This window comes from Monodon monoceros, unplaced genomic scaffold, assembly GCF_005190385.1.
Source record: "Monodon monoceros isolate NGI ecotype Baffin Bay Population unplaced genomic scaffold, NGI_Narwhal_1 Super_Scaffold_3, whole genome shotgun sequence".
Taxonomy (NCBI): Eukaryota; Metazoa; Chordata; class Mammalia; order Artiodactyla; family Monodontidae; genus Monodon; species Monodon monoceros.
In genome coordinates this window covers 18877608-18892146 of record NW_021703780.1, presented here as the reverse complement: position 1 = coordinate 18892146, position 14539 = coordinate 18877608, and the positions used below count along the sequence as shown (strand labels likewise).

The following is a 14539-nucleotide window of genomic DNA, read 5'->3' as shown; positions in this document are numbered from 1 at the left end:
TTTTTTTTTTTTTTCATTTGTATGTTTGTGATTACAAACAGCAGTACAATAACCATCATTATATGACTCCCTGTGAGCATGTATTACTGTGTCAAGAGGGAGAACATCTAGTGGTAGAATGGTCGAGTTATTTGGCATGTGTATTTTGAATTATTTTAACATAGACAAATTGCTATCCAAAGCAGAAAACTGAGACCTGGACATGGAAATAGAAAAAGGCAGAGCCAAGTTTCCAACTCTGACTGGTCTGGCTTCAAAGCCCATTCTTTGCCCCCAACATTCTTGGTCCCAGTTTTTTAACCTATACATTGAAGAGTCATAACTTATACTCAGTGTTGCTAACATCCTTCAGAGCTTCAAACCAGAAGATGAGAATGGAAAGGTCTCCAAAGAAGAAACATTTTTCCTTCTCTGTGCGATGCAAAACAGTCAGGAAGAGGAAGCTCTTCTCATGCTTCACTCATGTGTCTGAAACTGAACTTTAAGTCTCTCTCCCCTTGTTTGATTCTTGAAAATAGCTTAATACCACTCTCAGTGTAATTTCCCACCATTCTGCATGGAAGCCGTAAGGCCTTACAGTAAGCATTAAATCACATGTCACTTGAAGACAAATGGAAAGACACAAGAAACAAAGGAGAGAGCCTTGTGTGAAAGGGAGAGAGAGTACGTATAGCAGAAAGGGCACTAAAGTATGACTTCTTAAATTAAAGGGGACTCATATTTTACATCAGGAAGGTTTCAATTTGAGCAAGATGTACCTTGCATTCTCTCTCATTCTCACCATGCTGAATCAGGCACACCTTAAGTCCCTAAACTAGGAAAGAGCCTGATACTTGGGCTTCTGGAAGCTTTGCTAGAAGTTGGTCCAAAGGATGCATTAAGCCATACAGGGAATAAAGGATCACAGCTTGTAGAATCTCTGTCCCTGCTATCCTCTCATACCCTAAGATGATGGACACACCTGTGACTGACATCCTCTAGGTCTGTAGACCCTCCACCTCTGAAATCTGCTGCTCGTTAATTCTGAATTAGGGAGATGCAGAGACATCTGGGCAACAGAGAGTACTTTGGAGGCTGTGTTGTAGGATATTTAGCAAGAAAAGGAGTGAGAATCCAGACAGTATAGATATAGAAAAAGATGTAGTAGGTATATTAGGCTAGTTATAGTGCAACACCTGCTGCTTTAACAGATACTCAATGACTTAACAAAAGAGGAAGTTGATTATTTTCTCACGTTGAGGCCAAAATAAGTATTCCAGAATAGCAGCTCACCTTGCATGTGACTATGTAGCGATCCAGGCACTATCTGCTTTGTGGATCCACCCTCTTCCAGGTCCTTGAGGTTCTTGGAATTCTGCAAGCACATGGGGAAAGAGGAGAGAGGAATGTGTGCAGGCACTCATCACTTCCATTCACATCCTCTTCACTACAGATTAGTCACATGGCAACACCTAATGGCAGCGGATGTTGAGAAATGTTATCTACTATGTACCCCAGAAGAAGACAAAGGGGTTTGGGGATTTACGTCCATAGTCCCTGTCACAGTGATCTCATAAAAGGGAAGAGAACCTATAGTCTCAGACAGTCTTGTTTAGAAGTTAGATCGAATGCTTGTTAGTTACACAAACAGGTTCTCTTGGACTCCCATAAGTCAGAATTCAACGACGCAAGTATAGAAAAGGTGCCACTGTGGCTCACAGATGAATTCTAGCTCTGGGCCAGGTGTTTAATTAAAATGTTACGGCTTTTCATACCTGGAAAATGCATTCCAGTCTCAGATTCCACAGTGTTAATTCCCAATGTCTTTGGATGCTGGCTCCTCCTCAGCATTCAAGTCTCAGTTTAAATGCAATAAGCTCAAAGAGGCCTTCGCTCACATTGTTTCCTAAAAGTTTTCACTACCACCCAAACTCCAATACAGTACCCTACTTGACCTTCTTCATAAAACTTATCTGGATATGAAATTATTGTATCTGTGACATAGTTATTTTCTTCCTTTCCCACTAGTATACAATCGTCATGAAAATCATGGGTCCTCTCTCTTTTATAAACTAGCATTGGCATTTCCTCAATAAATGAATGTTAAATGAATTAACAAAATACATTCTTTTCTCTATAAAACTAGGAAATTTCCATTTAATACGGGTATATAAGAAAGCAGAAAGCTACAAATACCATTATAGTCATTCCCACTCTTAAAGTATCAATGGTATATCACTTTACCAATACTTTAAAAAATGTTTTCGAGAGGGCAGACAGCAGAAGCAAGAAGAACTACAATCCTGCAGCCTGTGGGAAAAAAATCACATTCACAGAAAGAAAGACAAGATGAAAAGGCAGATGGCTATGTACCAGATGAAGGAACAAGATAAAACCACAGAAAAACAATCAAATGAAGTGGAGAAAGGCAACCTCCAGAAAAAGAATTCAGAATAATGATAGTGAAGATGATCCAGGACCTCGGAAAAAGAATGGAGGCAAAGATCGAGAAGATGCAAGAAATGTTTAACAAAGACATAGAAGAATTAAAGAACAAACAAACAGAGGTGAACAATACAATAACTGAAATGAAAACTACACTAGAAGGAATCGATAGCAGAATAACTGAGGCAGAAGAACGGATAAGTGACCTGGAAGACAGAACGGTGGAATTCACTGCTGTGGAATAGAATAAAGAAAAAAGAATGAAAAGAAATGAAGACAGCCTAAGAGACCTCTGGGACAACATTAAACCCAACAACATTCGCATTATAGGGGTCCCAGAAGGAGAAGAGAGAGAGAAAGAACCAGATAAAATATTTGAAGAAATTATAGTCAAAAACTTCCCTAACATGGGAAAGGAAATAGCTACCCAAGTCCAGGAAGCGCAGAGAGTCCCAGGCAGGATAAACCCAAGGAGAAACATGCTGAGACACATAGTAATCAAACTGGCAAAAATTAAAGGCAAAGAAAAATTATTGAAAGCAGCAAGGGAAAAATGACAAATAACATACAAGGGAACTCCCATAAGGTTAACAGCTGATTTCTCAGCAGAAACTCTACAAGCCAGAAGGGAGTGGCATGATATACTTAAAGTGATGAAAGAGAAGAACCTACAACCAAGATTACTCTACCCGGCAAGGATCTCATTCAGATTCAATGGAGAAATCAAAAGCTTTACATACAAGCAAAAGCTAAGACAATTCAGCACCACCAAATCAGCTCTACAACAAATGCTAAAGGAAATTCTCTAACTGGGAAACACAAGAGAAGAAAACGACCTACAAAAACAAACCCAAAACAATTAAGAAAATGGTAATAGGAACATACATATGAATAATTACCTTAAACGTGAATGGATTAAATGCTCCAACCAAAAGACACAGGCTTGCTGAATGGATACAAAAACAAGAACCATCTATATGCTGTCTACAAGAGACCCACTTCAGACCTAGGAACACATACAGACTGAAAGTGAGGGGATGGAAAAAGATATTCCATGCAAATGGAAATCAAAAGAAAGCTGGAGTAGCAATACTCATATTAGATAAAATAGGCTTTAAAATAATGTTACAAGAGACAAGGAAGGGCACTACATAATGATCAGGGGATCAATCCAAGAAGATATAACAATTATAAATATATATGCACCCAACATAGGAGCACCTCAATACATAAGGCAACTGCTAACAGCTATAAAAGAAGAAATTGACAGTAACACAATAATAGTGGGGGACTTTAACATCTCACTTACACCAATGGACAGATCATCCAAAATGAAAATAAATAAGGAAAAAGAAGCTTTAAATGACATAACAGACCAGATAGATTTAATTGATATTTATAGGACATTCCATACAAAAACAGCAGATTACACTTTCTTCTCAAGTGCGCACGGCACATTCTCCAGGATACATCATTTCTTGGGTCACAAATCAAGCCTCAGTAAATTTAAGAAAATTGAAATCATATCAAGCATCTTTTCTGACCACAATGCTATAAGATTAGAAATCAATAGCAGGGAAAAAAACGTAAAAGACACAAACACATGGAGGCTAAACAATACGTTACTAAATAACTAAGAGATCAGTGAAGAAATCAAACAGGATATCAAAATATAGCTAGAGACAAATGACAATGAAAACATGACGTTTTCATTGAAAACGGATATCAATGAAAACATGATATTTCATTTGGATATCAATGAAAACATGATATCCAAAACCTATTGGATACAGCAAAAGCAGTTCTAAGAGGGAAGTTTATAGCTATACAAGCCTACCTCAAGAAACAAGAAAAATGTCAAATAAACAATCTAAACTTACACCTAAAGGAACTACAGAAAAAAGAACAAGCAAAACTCAAAGTTAGTAGAAGGAAAGAAATCATAAAGATCAGAGAAGAAATAAATGAAATAGAAACAAAGAAAACAATAGCAAAGATCAAAAAACTAAAAGCTGGTTCTTTGAGAAGATAAACAAAATTGATAAACCATTAGCCAGACTCATCAAGGAAAAGGGGGACAGGACTAAAATCAATAAAATTAGAAATGAATAGGAGAAGTTACAACAGACGCCACAGAAATACAAAGCATCCTAAGAGACTACTACAAGAAACTCTATGTCAATAAAATGAACAACCTGGAAGAAATGGAAAAATTCTTAGAAATGCACAACCTTCCAAGACTGAACCAGGAAGAAATAGAAAATATGAACAGACCAACCACAAGTAATGAAATTGAAACTGTGATTAAAAATCTTCCAACAAACAAAAGTCCAGGACCAGATGGCTTCACAAGCGAATTCTATCAAACATTTAGAGAGGAGCTAACACCCATCCATCTCAAACTCTTCCAAAAAATTGTGGAGGAAGGAACACTCCCAAACTCATTCTATGAGGCCACCATCACCATGATACCAAAACCAGACAAATATACAACAAAAAACGAAAATTACAGACCAATATCACTGATGAATAGTGATGCAAAAATTCTCAACAAAATACTAGCAAACAGAACCCAACAACACATTCAAAGGATCATACACCATGATCAAGTGGGATTTATCCCAGGAATGCAAGGACTCTTTAATATGTGCAAATCTATGAATGTGATACACTATATTAACAAATTGAAGAATACAAACCATATGATCATCTCAATAGATGCAGAAAAAGCTTTTGCCAAAGTCAACACCAATTTATGATAAAAACTCTCCAGAAAGTGGGCATAGAGGGAACCTACCTCAACAAAATAAAGGCCATATACGACAAACCCAGAGCAAACATCATTCTCAATGGTGAAAAACTGAAAGCATTTCCTCTAAGATCAGGAACAAGACAAGGTATGTCCACTCTCACCACTACTATTCAACATAGTTTTGGAAGTCCTAGCCATGGCAATCAGAGAAGAAAAAGAAATAAAAGGAATACAAACTGGAAAAGAAGAAAAGTAAACCTGTCACAGTTTGCAGGTGACATGATACTATACATAGAGAATCCTAAAGATGCTATCAGAAAAATACTAGAGCTAATCAATGAATTGGGTAAAGTAGCAGTTTACAAAATTAATGCACAGAAATCTCTGGCATTCCTATACACTAATGATGAAAAATCTGGAAAAGAAATTAAGGAAACACTCCCATTTACCATTTCAACAAAAAGAATAAAATACCTAGGAATAAACCTACCTAAGGAGACAAAAGACCTGTATGCAGAAAACTATAAGACACTGATGAAAGAAATTAAAGATGATATCAACAGATGGAGAGATATACCATGTTCTTGGATTGGAAGAATCAATACTGTGAAAATGACTATACTACCCAAAGCAATCTACAGATTCAACGCAATCCCTATCAAATTACCAATGGCAGTTTTTACGGAACTAGAACAAAAAAATCTTAAAATTTGTATGGAGACACAAAAGATCCCGAATAGCCAAAGCAATCTTGAGGGAAAAAAACAGAGATGGAGGTATCAGACTCCCTGACTTCAGACTATACTATAAAGCTACAGTAACCAAGACAACATGGTACTGGCACAAAAACAGAAACAAAGATCAATGGAACAAGATAGAAAGCCCAGAGATAAACCCACGCACCTGTGGTCAACTAATCTATGACAAAGGAGGCAAAGATATACAATGGAGAAAAGACAGCCTCTTCAATAAGTGGTACTGGGAAAACTGGACAGCTACATGTAAAAGAATGAAATTAGAACACTCCCTAACACCATACACAAAAATAAACTCAAAATGGATTAGAGACCTAAATGTAAGAATGGACACTATAAAACTCTTAGAGGAAAACAGAGGAAGAACACTCTTTGACATAAATCACAGCAAGATTCTTTTTGACCCACCTCCTAGAGTAATGGAAATAAAAACAAAAATAAACAAATGGGGCCTAATGAAACTTAAAAGCTTTTGCACAGCAAAGGAAACCGCAAACAAGATGAAAAGACAACCCTCAGAATGGGAGAAAATATTTGCAAATGAATCAACGGACAAAGGATTAATCTCCAAAATATATAAACAGCTCATGCAGCTCAATATTAAAAAAACAAACAACCCAATCCAAAAATGGGCAGAAGACCTAAACAGATATTTCTCCAAAGAAGACATACAGATGGGCAAGAAGCACATGAAAAGCTGCTCAACATCACTAATTATCAGAGAAATGCAAATCAAAACTACAGTGAGGTATCATCTCACACCAGTTAGAATGGGCATCATCAGAAAATCTACAAACAACAAATGCTGGAGGGGTGTGGAGAAGAGAACCCTCTTGCACTGTTGGTGGGAGTGTAAATTGATACAGCCACTATGGAGAACAGTATGGAGGTTCCTTAAAAAAGTAAAAATAGAATCACCATATGACCCAGCAATCCCACTACTGGGCATATACCCAGAGAAAACCATAATTCAGAAAGACACATGCACCCCAATGTTCACTGCAGCACTATTTACAATAGCCAGGTCATGGAAGCAGCCTAAATGCCCATTGACAGATGAATGGATAAAGAAGATGTGGTACATATATACAATGGAATATTACTCAGCCATAAGAAGGGAAGAAATTGGGTCATTTGTTGAGACGTGGATGGATCTAGAGACTGTCATACAGAGTGAAGTAAGTCAGAAAGAGAAAAACAAATATCGTATATTAATGCATATATGTGGAACCTAGAAAAATGGTACAGATGAACTGGCTTGCAGGGCAGAAATTGAGACACAGATGTAGAGAACAAACGTATGGATACCAAGTGGGGAAAGCAGTGGGGTGGTGGGGGTGGGGGTGTGATGAATTGGGCGATTGGGATTGACACTTATACACTTATGTGTATAAAATTGATGACTAATAAGAACCTGCAGTATAAAAAAGTAAATAAAATAAAATTTAAAGAAAAATTTTTCCATTTAATGGTGTCACCATTATCCATTCCATTCTAGAGCAATTCAAAGAGAGTCCCTGAGGGTTGTCTATGTCTCATATGTTGAGTTCAGAAAAGTGACACATGTACAAACAATTGAAGAACATACCCAAAAAGGTTATGCTATGGGTAATATAGGGTAACTGTAGTGAAGTTAAAAAAATATGGAATATGTAAATCAACTATACTTCAGTAAAAAACCAATTTAAAAATATGGAATAAAACACACAGAGTTTGTTCTTTCAGAATTAGGTCCATAACCACCAAGCATGTCAATATCCATTCTATTAATCCCAAATCTGTAAATAATAATAATATTACAATCTTTATTGTTAAGACTGATGTGACATTTTTACCAAAAAAGAAAAAGAAAATTAAGGGAGAGCATTGTACATATGTGGCAATCAACAAACATAATTGGCAATAAAAATTTTAGATCTGAATACTCAAAAGATCATTATATGTTTAACTTAAGAAATAAGTAGATTTTATTGATGGATTTGTAGACAGAACTCTAGGATTTGCAAAACAAAAACAGAAGCTCTAGTCTATGTAGTCTAGAACAAGTTTAGCCCATTTCCTTTGAGTGATGTACAACTGAAAGCTATAGAATCTCCTCTTTCTTTATGATATTTAGGCACCTAAAATAATTTATATTTCATCTAATGAACAGAGGGACTGTGTAAATAGATAATTTCTTATATTTGCGTCCAACACCAAGACTGCGTGCCCCCTCTCTCTCTTTCCCTCTTGTTCTCACTCTCAGAATACTTGTAAATTCAATAAATGCCTACCACGGGCTTTATACTAACACTTTATTTACATTTTTCTGCTGTTACCAGCTTACTCATCATCCCCAGTAGTATTGGCAGGTGGAGGATCTAAAGTGTATTTTGGGTGGCAGCTCCTTTACACTGTGGGACATCCATTTCATCAGCTCAGATGACTGAGTTCAAGATGATCAATGGTATGTTGCTAGGGATTCTCGTCCACACACTTGAGCCCCACCATTTCCACAGACACCAAATGCAGCATGTTCTCCTGGCTTATCATCGGGCTTCCTCTCCCAGTGGACTGTCCCAGCAGCACAGCTACAGCTGTGCTTTTCAAAGTCAAGCACGGAATTCAGGTTCCACTCTCCTGCCAACTCAATGCCTCACTGATTTTCCTTTATTGTTTCCAAATATATTGTGCAGATAAATGAGTGGTGGATGGGATTTTTAAAGTTTGTATAAGGATTTACTGAAGATAAAAAAAAAGTAAAAGTTTGGGTATTCATACATTGCTTATCTATCCTCTTTGGAAGCCAGTGGGAAACCATCCAAGAAGAGTTTTATATTCTTGCCAACATTTCCTGTTCTAAGTTTGGGGAAAATAGCACTGGTCCTACTTCAATACTTACATGTTTACAATCCTAGTCATAGTCAAAAACTGCTTTAATAAGCAATTTTGAGAAACAAACAGGTAAATCGAACTCAATTTGGAATTTTGAAAAACTTGTGTTCTGGACTATAATTATACATATTCTCCATTTTGTCCAGAATGGTCTATATGACCAAAGTGAACAGAGTGAGATTGAAAGTAACGGTTCAGAAGTTGTAAATCTTGGTTTACAGTGATTTTGTTTTATAAATCTTGGTGATTCCTTTGTTTCCTTGGTTCTCTCATTGGCAAACTTTACATATTATAGCTAACAGGTTTCTCAAAAAAAAAAATAGTTTAGTGCTTTGAAAATATAAAAGAACAATAGAAAATTGGTGGTAGTTCATGACTTCCTCTGGGATCATACAGAAAGATCCCAAGGGGTTCACATTATAAACATGTAGTATCTGTAAGAGGGCCATAATCTGCATGAGTCAAATTCCTTCATTTGTCCAAGATGGCAGGAGTGCTGCTTCTACAGGAGAAGTCTGAGCGAGGTCCTGGAGTGTGGCTGGAGCAGAGAGGTAGGGGAGCAGATTGTCTGGGAGGCAAGAAAGGTGGACATTGTGGGCTTGACCAGGAAAGCCACATTCCACTGCATCCTGGCTCTCACCACACGCAGTGGTGTGCTTTACTGATTTCTGAAAGCTGTTTTTCAGAGACATTATGGACTGATTGTTAAAAACAGCTGTCAAAAATTGAATTATGTGAACTTGCAATTAAATAAATTATATATATATATGTGTATATATATATATATATATATATATATATATATATATATATATATATATAGTGTGTGTGTGTGTGTGTGGCATGTGGGCCTCTCACTGTTGCGGCCTCTCCCGTTGCGGAGCACAGGCTCCGGACACGCAGGCTCAGCGGCCATGGCTCACGGGCCCAGCCGCTCCGCGGCATGTGGGATCTTCCCGGACCGGGGCACGAACCCGTGTCCCCTGCATCGGCAGGCGGACCCTCAACCACTGCGCCACCAGGGAAGCCCTAAATAAATTATATTTTTAAACAGAGGTAATAAATACTCAAAACGCATTTTAAAATATTCCTAACTGCCTACATTGACCAAGTAATGACTTAGCATAAAAAAAATTAGGTCTATTATATCAAAAAATAGGTCTATATTATCTTTATGGAAACTTCTCAGACAGAGTTTTTTACTCCTTACTCTCCTAGATTCTGCTGACCGTGTAACAATACTCAGGAATGTCTTCCTCAAACCCTGTATTATTATACCATTCACTTGATCACACACCTATAGGGAGTCCTTTAGTATGTACAGTATCAAAGGTTAACACTTAAAGGTTCAATATCAGCAGCATTCCTTTTTGCTTATATCTAATGACATGATTTTATATATAACGGTTGGTTATGATTCCCAAAATTCAGCCACGTGTGATTTTCATAAGATTTTCCCAAAGGTCAACTGGGTGTAATTTATTGGTTGATCCCTCCATAAAAAATGTGCTGGCATTTACTAATCACATAAAATCATGTCGAGCTAAGCCTTGGACATATACATCTCTGAATAAATATAAAAATGCTTTATATAGTCTATGTAAGCTAATAAGATAGGTAGCTATAATATAATAGTTCCCATTTATTGAGTCCTTACTCTATAAAAGACATGGAGCTAAACATCTGTAAGCATAACTTCATTTTATTCTTACAATAACCCTAAGAGGCAAGACCATTATTATTCCTGTTTTAAAGATGAGTAAAGTAAGACTGAGAATGGTTAAGTGCCTTGCCCTAAGTTGCAGAACGTATAAGGGAAAGGGTGGGGACTCAAGCTCAGGCTCTCATTTCCAGAGACCATTTCCGCCTGATCTATCACCAACATCCCTCACTATGCAAAGCTGGGGTTTTTTGATTTTTAAAGAAAAATGTTGATTATCCATATACGTTTATTATTTTAAACTGTCATGCATGACTTTAAAGGAAAAACAGTTTCTTCCGTTGTATACATGTGCCACATCTTTATCCACTCATCTGTCGATGGACATTTAGGTTGCTTCCAGGTCCTGGCTATTGTAAATAGTGCTTCAGCGAACACTGGGGTGCATGTGTCTTTTTGAATTATGGTTTTCTCAGGGTATATGCCCAGTAGTGGGATTGCTGAGTCATATGGTAATTCTATTTTTAGTTTTTTAAGGACTCCATACTGTTCTCCATAGTGGCTGTATCAATTTACATTCCCACCAACAGTACAGGAGGGTTCCCTTTTCACCATACTCTTTCCAGCATTTATTGTTTCTAGATTTTTTGATGATGGCCATTCTGACTGATGTGAGGTGATACCTCATTGTAGTTCTGATTTGCATTTCTCTAATAATTAGTGATGTTAAGCATATTACTCAGCCATAAAAAGAAATGAAATTGAGTTATTTGTAGTGAGGTGGATGGACCTAGAGTCTGTCATAAAGAGTGAAGTAAGTCAAAAGAGAAAAACAAATACTGTACACTAATGCATATATATGGAATCTAAAAAAAAGAAAATGGTACTGATGAACTAGTGGCAGGGCAGGATTAAAGACGTAGACATAGAGAATGGACTTGAGGACGTAGGGGGGAGGGGTAAGCTGGGGAGAAGTGAGAGTAGCATCGACATATATACACTACCAAACGTAAGGTAGATAGCTAGTGGGAAGCAGCTGCATAGCACAGGGAGATCAGCTCGGTGCTTTGTGACCACCTAGAGGGGTGGGATAGGGAGCGTGGGAGGGGGGGCTCAAGAGAGAGGGGATATGGGGACATGTGTATGCATATGGCTGATTCACTTTGTTGTACAACAGAAACTAACATAGCATTGTGAAGCAACTATACTCCAATAAAGATGTATTAAAAACAAAGAAGAAGAACAGTTTAAACTGACTATACTCTCACATACCAATATGTCAGGAGAACTCTGGTTAAAATTTTTAAGGAAACACTTTAACATACTGAAAAAGGTAAGCACATACACATGTAGAAGGGGAATACCAAGCAACAATTCACTCTTATTTTACTCTAGCAAATGTCACAGGAAAATATCAACTTATTCTCAGATAATAAAGTCTGGTGTATCAAAGCACTGGAAAAAATGAAAATTACAAAGAAGTCAAAAATTTGCAAAACAAACAAATAACTGCTCAAACAACTAAATTATATAGGAGACCATATAATTTATAGGAGACCTTATAATTTGACCATAATGTCAAAGACCTGTTTATTATGTGTATCTAACAGCAACTTGAAATTATTAGATCCAAAATACATTTCTGAGAAAAAAATACAGCTTCTAAAAGAAGATTTTGAGAACACATGAAGGCGATATTTCCTGCTATGCTATGGTCTGCAAAATACCAAACCCAATGCCAGAAGCAAATAATACACTTTTTTTTAAAGAAGGCAAGAATGTCTTCTCTTTTTTATATAAATTATTTTATTTTATTTTATTTATTTTTGGCTGCGTTGGGTCTTCATCGCTGCACGTGGGCTTTCTCTAGTTGCCGCGAGCAGGGGCTACTCTTCGTTGTGGTGTGCGGGCTTCTCATTGCAGTGGCTTCTCTCGTTGTGGATCACGGGCTCTAGGCATGTGGGCTTCAGTAGTTGTGGCACACAGGCTCAGTAGTTGTGGCTCGCGGGCTCTAGAGCACAGGCTCAGTAGTTGTGGTGCATGGACTTAGTTGCTCCACGGCATGTGGGATCTTCCTGGACCAGGGCTCGAACCCACGTTCCCTGCATTGGCAGGCGGATTCTTAACCACTGTGCCACCAGGGAAGCCCTACACTTTTAAAAATTAAACAACAATGGGTTTTCCAGCAAAACTGAATTCTTCCTAAAGAATCATTTTGAATTATTTTGCTAAAGTTTGAAATTCTATTCTGTTCCTCATAGAATACCTCTTTTCAAAAAATGGCTCAATGGTGAGATGGATAAATGATGAGGATGGTATTTTTTATATAATGCAAGGTGTACCCCACACATCAGGCACCTACCACATGGAGAAAAAGCATGCTATGCCATTAATGATCAAGACAGAGTGCTACCAAGAAGGCAGTCATCATTTTATGGGTTCAACTGCAGCGTATCCTCCAGAGTGTCAAAATATTTAAGATTTGTGTCACAGGTAAAAGTAGATGATATCCCAAACTTCAGAAAAAGCACAAGAATGGGGGAACAAAATCAGTTGCTTTTATTGGATTACCCTCTCTGTTGAATTGAAGGGTCACAATATTCTTGTGTCTATATAGAATAAGCTTCAATTTCCTCTGTTTTGTAAATAAATACCCTATTAATTGCAGAGAATCACAAAACATAGAACGAAATATTTCAAACTGGAACCAACAAGAAAGAGAAAAACAAAGCTATGGCAGATTAAACACTTTGAAATCTGGAGTGTGGTGTTTTTCCTTCTCTGTCAGAATACACACATATGTATGTAAAGTCCTGTGATATTTTACTGTTTCTTTCCCTATAATGCATGCCCCATTCCTATAATTTATGATACACAGCAATTGCTTCATCAGTTGCATTTCCTTTCAAACGGAAGCTAAACTTGTGAAGGAGGGTTCCTATCCTCACTTTAAATATTGTAAGAATAATTAATGCCTAAACAACAGATGCAAAAAATATAAAGGTATTATGAGTTATGAGTACAGGAGTGTGTATGTTTTAGTAATTGGCGATCTTTGGTCACATAAAAGATCTATGTTCTTATAAACAGGAGCTCCACTACAAAGCACCCTAATTCAAGGTTATAAGGAAAACCTATTTAAGAAAAAAAAAATGATGACTTACCGATGGTAAATCGTAAAGAAATTCTCCAAGAGAATTCCAAGATTTCCAAGGAAAGAGAATTTCCAAGGAAAAAGTTGTATCTTCCAGTGGAACCCAGGAAACTGGAAAATTGGTTGTAACTATACATACTGAGGACAAGAGAATTTTGTTCCTTAAACACCAAGAGCCTGCAATCAGAACTCTACTTTTGTTTAAGTAGCAGCAGGGGTACAACCCAGGAAAGGACACCAGCAGCCAGAGTTATCTGAGGAGATGGTCCACGGGCTTCAGAGCAGGATCAAGAGAAAATGAAAGCCCATTCTAGAAAAGGGGTTGTCAAGGACCAAGCAGACGGTCCAAGGGAAGTGCCAAACTAAAGAGGTCGAGCAAAAAAGGCAGAAGCCAGTCTCAAGGCAACACGATGCCAACCAAAGATATCAGAGTAAATCTACCAGGTGCAGAACAGGACAGCTCACCTCGTGGCATTTGTAAGATGCTTTTAACCTTATGCCTGGGTGGGAGGAAGAAGATATTAAGGTCACTGATCTGGCTGGTTCAACATGATGATCACATTATCTGATCTTTTCCTTTGGCTTATATATGGGGAAAAAGGGGAAAATAAATAAAAGCTGTGTGTGAATATGTGTGTGCAAACACACAAATACACATTTGCAACCATAGTTAAAATAACAGCCCATAGGGACATAACCACAAGCCCTGTCAGGGCAGGGTCTGTGGTGTGTTTTTTGTTTTTTAATCTTTCTATTTCCAGCAACTAACACATTTTATGTATTACAATGAATATTTGTTTAATGATTGAATGAGGAAGAACTTTTGCTTCATCTATGACACTGTGCTTTGAAGTTCTACTTATCAGGAATGAACAGCTGTACTCAAATACTTTGATCCCAAAATAATAAAATTAATAACC

At 37.4% G+C, this 14539-nt stretch overlaps 1 long non-coding RNA gene across 1 annotated transcript in view; it reads right to left on the bottom strand.

The window, feature by feature from the left end:
* The window catches only part of LOC114906978, a 586545-nt gene that overhangs the window by 477050 nt on the left and 94956 nt on the right, over window positions 1–14539 (bottom strand). The window contains exon 3 of the long non-coding RNA XR_003796584.1: window positions 1273–1354. This is a non-coding gene — a long non-coding RNA (uncharacterized LOC114906978). The remainder of the gene's footprint in view (window positions 1–1272; window positions 1355–14539) is intronic.